Source organism: Phragmites australis, chromosome 6, assembly GCF_958298935.1.
Source record: "Phragmites australis chromosome 6, lpPhrAust1.1, whole genome shotgun sequence".
Lineage (NCBI taxonomy): Eukaryota > Viridiplantae > Streptophyta > Magnoliopsida > Poales > Poaceae > Phragmites > Phragmites australis.
In genome coordinates, this window is record NC_084926.1 from 30,552,767 (window position 1) to 30,568,135 (window position 15,369).

A 15,369-nucleotide genomic window follows, 5' to 3' on the forward strand; every position below is an offset into this window, starting at 1 on the left:
AATACCTTGGTCCTTCGACGCCAAGCCATTTGCTTGCCCTTCACCACGGATGGTCCATCGCCGCCAAATCTTGCTTTCCTTTCCCCGTCTTACCATAGAAAATGATTTTTTATCCGACATCTTCAAGAAATTCACTTTATCATATATGGAGTTCAGTCTTATTCTTCACTTCTTGGCATATAGAATATCTCAATTCAATTTATGCCTTCTTATGGAATCTAACCCCAACTCACTCTCAAGTACAAAGCACATGGGTTAGTCTATAAAATTAATTGACAATTTCATACTTTTAGTTACTTGATCTCCACAATTAACTTAGCCTTCATGCTTCAAGCTTTTTCTTTGAGCTTCTCCTTCTTGTCATCAGCATCACTAAGATCTCAATGACTTTGATACAATTCTTTGAACTCATAGCATATCGGAGGATTAACTCCTGTCGCAGGGATCCTGAGAGACCCCTTTTTAGAGATTCGGCCGGGGGGATGATCATGAATAAGTTCGTCGGAGAAATGAATGAGAGTAAATGCAACGGTCGGTGGTGGGGGTGATCGACCTAGTGCAAAAAGAAGTAAATGCACCGAGGTTTAGACAGGTTCGGACCGCACGGGGGCGTAATACCCTACTCCTGTATGGATGCAATAACTGTCTTGAGGAAGTCCCTCAAGGATGTTGCTGGTTACAAGAATATTGGCCTAACTAAGAGCTTGAGGCTCCTTGTTCTCTGGCAGGGACTGTCCCTTGTGCTTTGTGTTCGTCTATGGTTCGGTTCTTGATGCTTGGGTGCTTGCGATCTCTTTTGGGATTGGGTTGGCCCTCTATCCCGTTGTTCTCTTCTGTGTTGTCGGCTCTTTTAAGCACCTGCCAGCCGAGACATGCCCCGAACGGGAAGGAGGGGGGCACAAGTTCCAAGACGCCATGACTGGGAAAGGCGTCATCATTTCTTCTGGGTGAAGTGACCGGGGGGTGAAAAATACGCCGCACGCCGGGTCACCTGTCACCATAAACGCCCTGGCAACGGGCGCCGTGGAGAGGGCCTACCGGGCAGCCACAGAGCAACCCGGCATTCCCGCCCTGTCTTGTTCCTCTGCCACAACAGGGCGGCAGACGGAATGCCTTGATCCTTGCGATGTTATCCCGAGGCAAGCAGGGTGATACGGGATGGGACCCGTGCAATTAATGACCCCACGCCTCTCTACCAAAACATGGCAGGAACTGACACTGCGGCGGGAGCAGTTGGAGATGTCAGGCCACGCATGCTCATTAAATGCGGCCTCGGACCTCTGACTGATTGACACCTCATCGGCGGGCCCCTCGGGGGCCTTTCTAGGTCGTTGGGGCACCGAGTGCTCGGGGGTACTGTTCACCTCCCCGAGCACTCTCTCTCGAGAATGCCTATCATTGTCCTCAGGGTACTGGGTGCTCGGGGGTACTGTTCACCTCCCCGAGCACTCTTGCTCGATCCTTCGGGGAACCGAGTACTCGGGGGCTGCCACGTGCAGCCCCGAGCACTCTCTCCCGGGCACTCTTACGCGGATCATCGGGGAACTGAACGCTCGGGAGCTGCCACACGCAGTCCCGAGCACTCTCTCCCAGAACTTAGCTCTTCTGATCATCGGGGGACTAGGGTGCTCGGGGTTGACCGGGCACCTCCCCGAGCACTTTCTTCCCGGTACTTAGACTCTGTGGATCATTGGGGAACTGGGGTGCTTAGGGACCAGTGACTGTGGCCCCGAGCACCTTCTCCCAGGACTTGAGCTTTACCCACCCCACAGGAGGGACCTCGCGGGATGGCGCCATGTGGCGGATGGCTGGCCTGGCCTCGGGACTCAGGGACCCCAGTTCTTGATACATCGACAGTAGCCCCCGGGCCTATTGGTAGGCGATGGCATGGAGACTGTGGATGGGCCTTTCATCGCGAACGAGGCCAAGGCTGGCGTGGACGCCACGTGGCAAGCTTTCAAAAGATGGCCCTTCAGATCTGGGCCTTTGGTACGGCCCAACGGGGAGACGAGTGGACGCGCGTCCACACAACTCCCGAAGGGCATGACAACGGGACGTGCGGCACGCGCGGCTGCCGCGCAGATCGAGGAAAATACGCCTGGCAGCCGGTGACACCGCACGACTAGTGGGAGATTTGCCTGGCAGTTGCGTCGATCGAGGAAACCGTCCCGCTGAGTGCGCCGCGGCAAGAGACGTTTGAATTCTTTGAGGTATAAAAGGGGGAGGGGAGCGATCCGCCCCCCTCTTTACGCCATCTGCGATCCTGCTCTTGCTTCCTTCGCGCTCCTGAGCCCTTAGAATCCCTTAGGCGATCAGAGCACTTCTCTCTCTCTCCCTCTCCATCATCCAGACAACCTCCCCGTCCGACGAGATGCCGAGAGCCGGGGGAAGCCGCTACGATAGGACTCCAGACAGCATACTGCCGAAGTCTCGCTTGAGGAGCGAGGAGGCGGCGGAGAGGGTCAGGAAACTGCTGGTCCCCGAGGGCCAGCAGGGGGCCCTGAAGGTGACGCCGGTGAGCTTCCCGTCGGCGACGACTGACCCCGAGTGCATTGTCTTGTTTACGTCCTTCGTGGCGGCGGGGTTGGTGCCGCCGTTTTCAACATTCTTCCTCCAAGTCCTCGAGACCTACAGTGTGCAGTTGGTGCATCTGAGCCCTAACTCCGATGTCGCGCTGGCGGTGTTCGCGCACTTCTGCGAGATGTTCGTGGGAGTGGCGCCGTCGGTGACGCTTCTTCGACACTTCTTCGCCCTACGATCGGCCTGGAAGAAGAGAGGGTACTCCACGGTGGACGTCGCAGGCTGCTGCAACCTTTGGCTGCGGGACGGCATGGGGGAGCGGTACATCCCCCAGGTGCTGCGAAGCAAATTGGAGGAGTAGCGGTGGGACTAGTTCTACGTTGATGTCGACCCCCACGACCGCCTCGCCCTGCCGGAGGTGGCGGCGGAGCCCCAGAAATCGACATGGGAGGCACCGCCGCCGCCGGACGCGAGGTTGGAGCTGGTTTTCGAGCGCATCAATTTCCTGCACGACGCCTGGCTGACCTCTGTGATGGTGGTGGTGGACTTCCTGCGCCGCCACCTGGCGCCCCTGTGGGAGCAGGCCCGGCCCTGCTAGCTCTACACCGGGCCCGAAGACATCACCCAGACCCAAATCGGCGCAAGCTGGGACCTCGGCCTGGCGGAGCTGAGGGGCATGCTCTGGGTGGTCACCGGCGTGGAGGACATGAGCCGGCGGAGCTCCCGTGGAGGGAAATGGCGCTCTGCGCCAAACCCGAGCGCGCAGCGATCCAGGCGAACCTCCCGGAATTCGACGCCCAGGGGCTCGTCGACCGGCCGAGGAGCCGGAGCCCCGAGGCCCCCGAGCTCCCTGGGTTGGATGAGGCGGCCAGCGAGGGGACCACGAGCAGTCTGGTGCGAAGGAGGAGGAGGCACTGCCGACAGCGGAGCGGTGACGGCGCCGGAGGAGGAGGCACCACCGACAGCGCAGCGGCGGCGGCGCCGGAGGACTGGGGGAAGCGCCCCCGGCTCTACATTCCCGCGTCAGAGTCCCCGCCGTCACCATCGGCAGCGGCGGTGTTCCTGGTGCCCAGAGACCGCGCGGCGTCCCCGCTGAGCCCCCGGCGGAAGAGGGTGAGGGAGGACTCCAGGCTGGCGCTGGCGGGCCAGGAGTTCAGGATCCCGGCGGCCAAATGACAATACCGAGGGACCAAGACTGCGTAAGTTTCGTCCTTAACTCTCTCTTGGGCGTGCTTCGCCCGAACTGAGCTTCGGTTTTGATCTTCTTCTTTCTCCTGCAGGCTACCTGCAGGCACCGCTGAGGGCCAGGGGCGGCCGGAGGCGCCGAGGCCGGCGCCAGCCCCCGAGTCGAGCGCGCCGGCGGAGCCAGAGCTGGCAAGCGCGGTGGCTGGGCCGAGGCCAGTGGACGCAGCGGTGGAGGCGGGGTAGACAGACGCAGCGGCGGCGCTGAAACTGGCGGACGCGGTGGCAGAGCCGGAAATGGCGGGCGCGATGTCCTCGCCGGGACCGGCGGACGCGGCGGCCGAGGGGGTGCCGGCAGAAGCGGCGGCCGAGGCGGAGACGCAGCCGTCCCCCGAGCGCTCGGCGTTGGTCGAACCTACCCCGGGCGTGCCGAGACCGGGGCGGATGATGGCGTTCTTCGGGGACCCCAAACCCCCTGGAGGAGGCCCGCGGGGAACCCAGCGCCCAACCGGTGCCCGGCCAGCCTACCGACCCCCTCCGGGTAGCGATCGAGAGCGTCCGTGTGGCAGTCGAGCGACTGGGCGCGGTGGTGGACGGGGAGGTGGCACAGCTTGAGGCGGAGCGCGCCACGCTGGCCACGGAGAGGGTGCGGCTTACGACTGCTTGGCGCTCTTTCGAAGCCCGGCTCGTCGCGGCGCACACCGCCAACGAGGAAGAACAAAGCGCCATGGAGGAGGCCCACGCGGCGGTCGCGAGGGAGCAGAAGCTTTTGTAGGATACCAGGGCAGAGATCGCGTGGGAGCGGGAAGTTTTGGAGAGCGCCCGCGCAGAAGCTGCGCGGGAGCCAGAAGACGCCGCCCGCCTGGCTGAGGCATCGCTGCAGAAGGCTATCGAGGCCCTTGCCAGGGAGAGGAAGGTGCAAGAGCGGGAGGAGGCGGTCGTGGGCCACGAGAGGGAGGCGGAGGACCTCCAGCTTGACCTGACCCGTCGGGAGGGCGAGGCCGACCGGGCTCACGCCGATTTCTAGCATTGGGCAAAGGAGCTCCAGGACATCGAAGGGGACCTCCGACGCAGGGAGGAGGATGTCGCCATCTGGGAGTTCGACACCGAGATCACGGTGGCGGACCTGGGCGCCCGGGAGGACTTGCTGACCCGCCGGGAGGGTGAGGCTACCGAGGCGGTGGCAGCTGCCACTGCCAGGGAGGAGCAGCTCACTAAGGATGAGGCAGAGCTGACCGCCCGCGAGCAGGCTCTGTCCGAGATGGCGGCGCAGGTGAAGCAGGCCGCCGGCCATGCACCCGACACCGGTTCCTCTGGCACAGCCCAGGGCCAGGGTCTCGAGGAGCAGCTGCGGATCGCGAAGGAGAAGCTCGAGGCTGCCTTTGTCGCGCGGGCCAACCTGCAGCAGATGTTGGAGGACACACTCTGGCGGATGCGGCGGTCCATGGAGAGGGTCGGCCTTGGGCGACTCGTCGTGGAGACGAAGGGCGACGGTCCCGGCCGATTCGTCCTGGGATTCCAGCAGGCCTGCGAGCGCCTCGAGGCACTGCCCTGGGCCATCCAGGAGCTTGCCGCTCGGGAAGGGCGCGACTTGGCCCAAGCGGTGGCCGAGCATGTCCTGGCCTGCTACCGGAGCAAAGACTCGAACTTCCCGTTGGAACCAGCTCGGGAAGGAGTAGTTGAAGCCGAGGGAGAGGCTACCCGAGAAGCGGTTCGGAGCACCGCAGCCGAAGTGGCGGCTGGCTTCAGGCGGGAAGTGCTGCCGCCGCTAGCCCCAAGGGGTTTTCATGATGACTCCGACTCCGACGCCGACTCCGATTAGGCTTTTTGTAGTTTCTTCTTCTTTAATTTTTCTCTGACTCGATGTAAACACGGGAGTGATCCCTTAGAAATGCTTATATTCCTTTTGTAAATATAATGGAAGCTTTTCTTCGGGCTCGCAACTCCGGAATTCTTGAGTACTTAGCGCTTCTTCTGATGTTTTGCCTTGATACCCCAGGGAGTACTTAGTCGGCTTGATCCCGACCTTTCCATCCCTGAGAACGAAGTCGTCCCGACCGTCCTTCTCGGTGCGTTCAGCCCCCGAGCCCTCGCGAGTCCGCATCGACTAAGTCAAGAGACAAAGACACGAACTTCCTTGCTCGGGAGATAGATCAATCCAGCACAGAGCACGCCATGACCGGTGAACACTTCTCCATCTTGCGACCACTTAGTCAGCAGACCGGAGACACGTGCGGGAGGAAATGCGACCAAGAATCCTCATGGTTCGGTGGTGCCCGGGCTTAAGACGGACCGGACCGAGCACCGACAGCCCGCCCCTGAGGACTAGGCTCCGGACTACTCGAGCGGCTCGAGCGATAGGATTACCCAGGGTGCCCAGGGACTCGGTAGTGCTCAGGGCCCTTAAAAGCGGACCGAACACCACGACCACCATGAAAGACTTCGATCAGACATTACCGCTTGTACGGTACACCTTTCTACGGACCGTTCTGTCGTTCTAGGAAAAAGTGGACACATGGTAGGGTTTTGTGCGCGTGGAGACCATCTCACCGGGCAGATTAGAATATGAGGGCCCCCGAGGATGACTCGGGAACAAAATATTATTGAATGTAAATTCGTCTGAACTTAACCACTCACCGGACAGCTGACGGCCTTTCGGGTGCCCGGGGACTTGGTTCCCTCAGCCGGGGTGCGCGAGCGTCGAGGGGCACGCGAGGAGCCCAGGGTCGGGTGGTCTCGACCACTTATGCTTAAGCGGTAGGACCACCCGAGGACCCTTGGGGCCGAGCAGCGACCTAGGCATCAAGGCCCTCGCGGTCGAGCTGCTTTCGCTTTGACTGTTGATCTGTGACTTAAGAGAGAATGGAGAAAATCCTTGTTTAGTGCGCTCTGTTAGTGCAGTACTTGTTATAGACTGCTCTCATTTTCGACCCGAGACCTCTCGAATACCCAGACCGGCGGACAAGAGCAGACAGAGCCCAGAGGTCCTATGGTTCGGTGGCGCCCGTGTATGACAGACCAAACTGAGCACCGACAGCCCGCCCCTGGGTCCTGGGCTCCGGACTACTCGAGCAGCTCGAGCGACAGGATTACCCAGAGCACCCAGGGACTCGGTAGTGCCCACAGACCTGCCACGACACCGAACACCACAGCCCACCACATCGGACGTAAGTCAGCAGCAACTACCCGCACGCATACCGATCGGGATTCTTTTATCAGCAGGGAAAATGAGAGAGCGAACTTTTCTCGCATAATCGAGCATCTCACCAGACAGATTAAACATATGGAATCCAGAAAAATGGAATTGACACACAATTGCGCATTAATATTCATACTGAATTGACAATTTTTTACAAGGTTGGGTGACTTACCCAGCTAGTGGTAGCCCCCGGTCAACTTGGGTGGAGGGGAAGCCCCCGGCCTGGTTGAACTGAGCCGCAAGCATGGCCATCTACGGGTAGAACTTGCGCAGGTGCTCGATGTTCCACGGGTTGGGGAGCGGTTGCCCATCTTCTGCAGCCAGCCTGAAAGAACCTTCTCGCGGGACCCCGATCACGGTGAAGGGACCTTCCCACATACGGGACAGCTTATTCCTTCCTTCGCGTGACTGGACGCGTCGGAGAACTAGGTCCCCCACCTCGAGAGACTGGGCCCAGACATGGCACTGATGGTAGCGCTGCAGACTTTGCTGGTAATAAGCCGCCCGGACGGCGGCACGCCACCGGCGCTCCTCCAAGTAGTCGACGTCGTCCCGCCTCTGCTGCTCCTGTTCCCCTTCAGAATAGGCGTGCACCCGAGGGGGGCCTAGAGTGAGCTCGGAGGGGAGGACCGCCTTAGCGCCGTACACGAGGAAGAATGGAGTCTCCCCGATGGCGCGGCTTGGCGTGGTTCGATTAGCCCATAGCACGGCGGGCAACTCGTCCACCCATCTCTTCCCGTGCTTTGCAAGCACGTCATAGGTCCGGGTTTTGAGGCCCCTCAGTATCTCCATGTTGGCGCGCTCAACTTGCCAGTTACTCCGAGGATGAGCGGCGGAGGCGAAGCAGAGCTTGATGCCGAGGTCTTCACAGTAGTCCCCGAACAGGGCACTTGTGAACTGGGTGCCGTTGTCGGTGATGATCCAGTTCGGGACACCAAAGCAACTGGTGATGCTACGGATAAACTGGAGCGCCGTGTTCTTGGTCACCTTGATGACTGGGACCGCCTCCGGCCACTTGGTGAATTTGTCGATAGCGACGTAGAGGTACTCATAGCCCCCGATTGCTCGAGGGAATGGATCCAGAATGTCCAGCCCCCAGACCGCGAAAGGCCATGACAGGGGGATGGTGTGAAGAGCTTGAGCTGGCTGGTGAATCTGCTTTGCGTGGAACTGGCACGCTCTGCAGCGCCGAACCATCTCGGAAGCATCCTGGAGGGCTGTAGCCTAGTAGAAACCTTGCCGGAAGGCCTTCCCGACCAGCGTGCGGAACGATGCATGGCCACCGCACTCACCCTCATGGATCTCAGGAAAAAGCTCGCCGCCTTCTACCCGGGAGATGCATTTCAGGAGAATACCGCCTGTGCTACGCCGGTAGAGATCCCCATCTACTATGGCATAGCGTTTGGACTATCGAGCAACTCTTTCGGCAGACGCCTCATCCCCGGGAAGGAACTTTTCCTTCAAGTACCCTCGGATGTCGTCCATCCACGAGGCATCTTGAGAACATTCAGCAAGTGCAGCGCACTCGCCGGACGGCGGCACCCTGACGGGGCTTCCCACTGAGGGCACCGCCGGTGTCCCCTGAATTGAGTTCGAGGTTTCCCATTCGTCCTATTCGGCAGGCAGGACGGACGGCCGTGTGACTTTCTTCAAAGACTCCGGTAGGGATGCGCGCACGGGAGGAGGCCTGGTGGGAGAGCTCATCAGCCAGAGCGTTGTCACGACGAGGGATGTGCCGCAGCTCCAGACCATCGAAGCGCTTCTCCATCTTCCTGACTGCTGCCACGTACGCCACCATTTGAGGATCCGTGCACTGGTACTCTTTGGATACCTGGTTGACTACCAGCTGGGAGTCTCCCTTGACCAGGAGGTGACGAATCCCGAGACCCACCGCGGCCCAGAGGCCAGCAACGAGACCTTCATATTTCGCCATGTTGTTGGATGCGCGGAACTGCAGCTGCACGATGTACTAGAGTTCTTCACCCGTTGGGGAGGTGAGAACCACTCTGGCCCCCGCGCCTTTCAGCGAGAGGGAACCGTCGAAGTGCATGATCCAGTACCCGGGCGCATCGTGCCTGGGATATGCAGAAATATCTTCTGGGACAACCTCGGGGACGGGCGTCCATTCCGCCACGAAGTCAGAGAGCACCTGGCTTTTGATTGCCTGGCGACTGACAAAGTGTAGGTCGAATTCTACTAGCTCCACCGCCCACTTGACAACATGCCCGGTGCCTTCTTGGTTCTGGAGGATGGGTCCCAGTGGATACGTGTTAACCACCGAGACCTTGTGCGCTTGCAAGTAGTGGCGCAGCTTCCGGGAAGCGATGAGCATGGCGTAGAGCAGCTTCTGAGCCTGGGGATACCTTGTTTTGGCCTCCCGGAGGACTTCATTGACGAAGTACACCGGTCTTTGTGCCCGGCGGGCCCGGACGGCAACCTCACCTGAGGGGCTGTCGCAGCCCCCAGGCTCGGTGGTGTGGTCGGGGCTGACCGGGTGCTCGGGCTCTACTCCCTGGTCAGGAGGAGCCGAGTGCTCGGGCTCGACCCCCTGCTCGGGGGGAGCCAAGTGCTCGGGCTCGACCCCCTGCTCGGGGGGAGCTGCGAGGACGTGTGAGTGCCTGGGGGCAACCGGGATTTAGGACCCAGCACCTGGCCCCGCGCACTCATCGCGCTCCACCACCAGCACCATGCTTATGACCTGAGGAGTGGCCGATACGTAGAGTAGTAGTGGCTCGCCTTCGGATGGAGCCACTAGCACGGGCGGTGAGGTGAGGTACTTCTTCAAATCGCGGAAGGCCTGCTCGGCCTCTAACGTCCAGTCAAAGCGACCGGTCTTCTTCAGAAGCTTGAAGAGGGGGAGCCCCCACTCCCCAAGTTTGGAGATGAAGCACCCGAGGGCCGCCATGCAGCCGGCGAGACGCTGGACCTCCTTGAGTCGAGCCTGGGGTCGCATCTGCTCGATGGCCCGGATCTTCTCTGGATTGGCCTCGATTCCTCGGCTGGAAACCAAGAAACCGAGGAGCTTGCCCGCGAGTACCCCAAAGACACACTTCTCGGGGTTGAGCTTTAGGCGGGTAGTGCGGAGACTGTTGAAAGTCTCGGCAAGGTCGTCGAGCAGGGTGGCGCGATCTCGGGACTTGACCACGAGATCGTCGATGTAGGCTTCGACGTTGCGGCCAACCTGCGAATCAAGGGTGATGCGAATGGCGCACTGGAAAGAAGACCCAGCATTGCGCAAACCAAAAGGCATTGACATATAACAATAAGTCCCCACCGGGTGGTAAAAGCAGTTTTTTCTTCATCCTCTACGGCCATGCGAATCTGGTGATATCCAGAGTTTGCATCTAAAAAACACAAAAGATCACATCCCGCGGTTGCATCTACAATCTGATCTATGTGGGGCAAGGGAAAAGGATCTTTAGGGCAAGCATTATTTAGGTCGCTGTACTCCACGCACATGCGGAGCTTCCCGTTGGCCTTTGGGACGATAACTAGATTCGCCAGCCATTCGAGGTGGAGGACTTCTCAGATAAATCCGGCGTCGAGAAGCTTGCTGACCTGCTCCCGGATGAACTCCTGGCACTCAGGCGCCTGCCGCCAGACCTTCTGCTTCACCGGGCGTGCGTCCGGTCGCACAGCCAAGTGGTGCTTAATCACCTCCCTAGGGATCCCGGGCATGTCGGACGGTTGCCATGCAAACATGTTGGCATTAGCCCAGAGGAAGGTGACGAGCGCGCTTTCCTATTTGCCGTCCAAGTCGCCACCGATGCGGACGACCTGGGAGGCGCCTTGGCCCACCACGACCTCCTTCGTAGGAACAGAGGCGTCGGCGGCGAGTCGGGGTTTGGATGAAGAGGGTCCCGGGCCCCCTGTGCAGCCTTCGACCTCGGCCTGGGCTGAGACCAAAGCCATGTACGACTGCTCAACGTAGGAAACGGCACCGCCGGAGTCGGTGGTCACGGAGATGGGGCCTGCTGGGCCCGACATCTTGACCGTGAGATACGCATAGTGCACGGCCACCATGAATTTGGCGAGAGCCGGACGCCCGAGGATGGCGTTGTAGGGGAGGGGGAGCTCCGCGACGTCGAAGAGGACGTTCTCCGTGCGGAAGTTGTCTCGACTCCCGAAGGTTACAGGTAGCTCGACCTGCCCGAGGGGCAGGGAGTGCCCGGGTGTCACTCCGCAGAATGGAAGCGACGGCTTTAGGCACCTGGAGGACACCTGCAGCTTTTCGAAGGCCTCCTTGGAGAGGAGGTTGAGGCCCGCGCCCCCATCGATCAGCACTCTGCCAACCTTGACATTGCAGATGGTGGGGGACACTACCAAAGGTAGTCGCCCCATGCCTGCAGTACTGGAGGGGTGGTCAGCTATACTGAACGAGATCGGAGCGTCCGACCACCTCAGGGGCCTGGCGGCCTCTTCGCTTGGGGTTGTCGAGCATACCTCGCGCCGCATGGTCTTGATGCCACGCCGCGAGGAAGGCGTGTAAGCGCCTCTGTCGATGAAGGTGATGGTATTCTCGGGTTCCTGGAAGCCGAGCTCGGCGTTGCCGGGGACGGCCTCAGCTTCGCCTCCCCCGCGGGACTCGTCACGCTCCCGCTGGCGCTGCTCGACGAGGCCTTTGACCGTACGACACTCCGTGAGATCGTGCCATCTGGTCTGGTGGATGGGGCACCATTTGCCTGGCTCGGGCCCCGCGGGAGCTGGGGCCCTCGCTGGAGCAGGAGCCCGGGCGGGTGCTGAGGATCTTGCGGGTGCCGGCGCCCTTGCAAGCGCCGGGGCCCTCACGGGAGCCGGAGCCCTAGGAGGGGCCCTGGCCGGGGCTCTCGCGGGTGCGGGCCATTTGTCAACGGCCGCCCGGCGTTCTTACCGGCGGTCGGGCTCTTGGGCCGGCCTATGGGCGGGGCCCTGGGCCGGGTCGACAGGAGCGGCTTTGCGCTTTCTTCTCTTTTTCTTTTCCCGCCTGTGGGAGCGGGAAGAACTCGGTTGGTTGGCGGCGAGGCGAGGAGCATGCGACGCCCAGGCCTCCACCGCCTTGGCGCACTTGTCGACCAGTGCGAAGAGTTCCGCAGTGGTTTCAATTTCGTGCGTACCTAGCTTTTCGAGCATCCGCTCGTCGCAGACGCCCTGCAGGAAGGCGACGATGACAACGTGGGGGGCTATCCGCGGGATGGTATTGCGAACCTAGCTGAAGCGCTGAATGAAGTGCCACAGCGTCTCCCCCTCTTATTGCTTCACGGCGTGGAGGTCGCACTCCAAGACGGGGCGCATGAACGTGCCTTGAAAATTAGGCACAAACTGGTGGCAGAGGTCATCCCAGGAGCTAATAGATCCTGGGGTAAGTTCATGAGCCAAGAACGGGCAGAGCCCCTCAAGCCAACATGGAAATAATTTGCCATCACCTTTTCACTGCCACCAGCCACCTGGACAGCCGTAGTGTATATTTGGAGGAACTCAACGGGGTCGATGGACCCGTCGTACTTCTTCGACAGCTCAGGGTGGAACTTGGAGGGCCATTTGACCCGTCGGAGCTCACTAGAGAAGGCACGGTAGCCGGTGCCGTACCCCGTGGTGCGGGTGGCGTTCCTCGGCTGTGAACGCCGGTGAGCCGGGGAATCCGGGCGATCGTGGGCCGAAAAAGAGGAAGCCTGGTCCTCAGCCTCGGCCTCTTGCCGGGTCTCCCGCTGGCGCTCGAGATTGACGCGCGCATCTTCGTGGTCCCTCCGCTCATTGAGACACAAGCGGAGGTCCTGGGCTTCGGACGCAGCCAAGGGGGTGGCGCTCCGCCTGGAGGCCCCCCGGCCCGTGCGAACGTTGCCCGTTGATGGGCCGGTTCTGGCGGCGCCATGCTGGGTGGTGGCGCGAGAACTCTCGGCCAGCACCTGGCGGCGAGCAGTGCCAACCAGGGCAGCGACTTCTTGGATCCAGCAGGCCTCCGGGGTTTTCGGAGTCGCCTGAACAGGCGGATGCCTGAGGAGAGTGTGCGCCGCAAGCAGCGCTTTCCCGGGGCTGGCCTCGCTGAAAGCGAGCCTACGCCGGAATGGCACCCGGCGCTGTCCTGAGGCGGACCTGGTGGCCGGAGTTTTGACCATCAGCTGGGGGTCGGATGGTGCACCTGCAGTGGCGGCGGCGGCCCTGCTGGGCCCAGCGCCTTGGTCCCCTTGGGAAGGGAACGCCGTGCGTACGGATCGCGGCTGCTGCTGGGACGCAGCAGCGGCTAGGGCCTCCTGTTCGAGGGGCTGCATTTCCTCGCTGGAACTGGAGCCGGAACGCTGGAGGCGGTGTCCACCGGCAATTTTTTCTATGGAAGAAAACAAACAAATAGATTCAGGGATGTTCCCCCCTACCTGGCGCGCCAGCCGTCGGAGGATTAACTCTTGTCGCAGGGATCCTGAGAGACCCCTTTTTAGAGATTCGACCGGGGGGATGATCCTGAATAGGTTCGTTGGAGAAATGAATGAGAGTAAATGCAACGGCCGGTGGTGGGGGTGATCGACCTAGTGCAAAAAGAAGTAAATGCACCGAGGTTTAGACAGGTTCGGGCCGCATGAGGGCGTAATACCCTACTCCTATATGGATGCAATAACTGTCCTGAGGAAGTCCCTCAAGGGTGTTGCTGGTTACAAGAATATTGGCCTAACTAAGAGCTTGAGGCTCCTTGTTCTCCAGCAGGGACTGTCCCTTGTGCTTTGTGTTCGTCTATGGTTCGGTTCTTGATGCTTGGGTGCTTGCGATCTCTTGTGGGATTGGGTTGGCCCTTGATCCCGTTGTTCCCTTCTGTGTTGCCGGCTCTTTTAAGCACCTGCCGGCCGAGACATGCCCCGAACGGGAAGGAGGGGGGCACAAGTTCCAAGACGCCATGACTGGTAAAGGCGTCATCATTTCTTCTGGGTGAAGTGACCGTGGGGTGAAAAATACGCCGCACGCCCGGTCACCTGTCACCATAAACGCCCTGGCAATGGGCGCCGTGGAGAGGGACCACCGGGCAGCCGCAGAGCAATCCGGCGTGCCCGCCCTGTCTTGTTCCTCTGCCACAGCAGGGCGGCAGACGGAACGCCTTGATCCTTATGATGTTATCCCGAGGCAAGCCGGGTGATACGGGACGGGACCCGTGCAATTAATGGCCCCACGCCTCTCTGCCAAAACATGGCAGGAACTGACACTGCGGCGGGAGCAGTTGGATATGTCAGGCCACGCACGCTCATTAAATGCAGCCTCAGACCTCTGACTGATTGACACCTCATCGGCGGGCCCCTCGGGGGCCTTTCTGTGTCGTCGGGGCGCCGAGTGCTCGGGGGTACTGTTCACCTCCCCGAGCACTCTCTCCCGAGAATGCCTATCATTGTCCTCGGGGTACTGGGTGCTCGGAGGTACTGTTCACCTCCCCGAGCACTCTCTCTCGAGCACTCTTGCTCAATCCTTTGGGGAACCGAGTGCTTGGGGGCTGCCACGTGCAGCCCCGAGCACTCTCTCCCGGGCACTCTTACGTGGATCCTCGGGGAACCGAGCGCTCGGTAGCTGCCACACGCAGTCCTGAGCACTCTCTCTCGGAACTTAGCTCTTCTGATCATCGGGGGACTAGGGTGCTCGGGGGTGACCGGGCACCTCCCCAAGCACTTTCTTCCCGGTACTTAGACTCTGTGGATCATCGGGGAACTGGGGTGCTCGGGGACCAGCGACTGTGGCCCCGAGCACCTTCTCCCAGGACTTGAGCTTTACCCACCCCACAGGAGGGACCTCGCGGGATGGCGCCATGTGGCGGATGGCTGGCCTGGCCTCGGGACTCAGGGACCCCCGGTTCTTGATACACCGACATAGCATTTCTCAATGAATTCATACTTCATTACTTATGCATCTCAAATGGAATAACCTAATAACAATTATCAACATAATTATTAGCCCATAGATATTGTCACTGACTTACCCGAGTATCACTTAGAGCTCATTCATCTTGAGGCATATCCCTTCTCCATGCATCACCTATGGAATAACCTACTAACAATTCTCACCACCATTGTTAGTCTATAGGCATTGTCATTAATTACCAAAACCACACATAAGGGCTATATACCCTTTCACTTCTACAAGAGGCCCTCACACATCCTCCAACCATAGATCTTACGACCCCAGCCGGTAAGGACTGGATGAACTCCATGATCGACTTGAAACAAGAGGTCATCATCTAGGCAAAAAATTCTCATCCGGACCTAGATGGAAACAATGCTAACTAGGGTAGATCATGTAATCCCCCTTTGCAAGATCTATTGGACTCAGAGAGGTGTAACCCCTCGAACATGGTTCTCGGGATGTCAACTGGCGAATAATTGCAGTCAAACCTCGCAAGTCAAAGGCCATCCGATCAGTGACATGCATGAGGCCATCAATAGCAAACGAAGATGACCGAGGACCTCCGAAGTGACTTCATCTATCCCTTAGCAATCTGATCGGGGGACATCCTAACATCGATC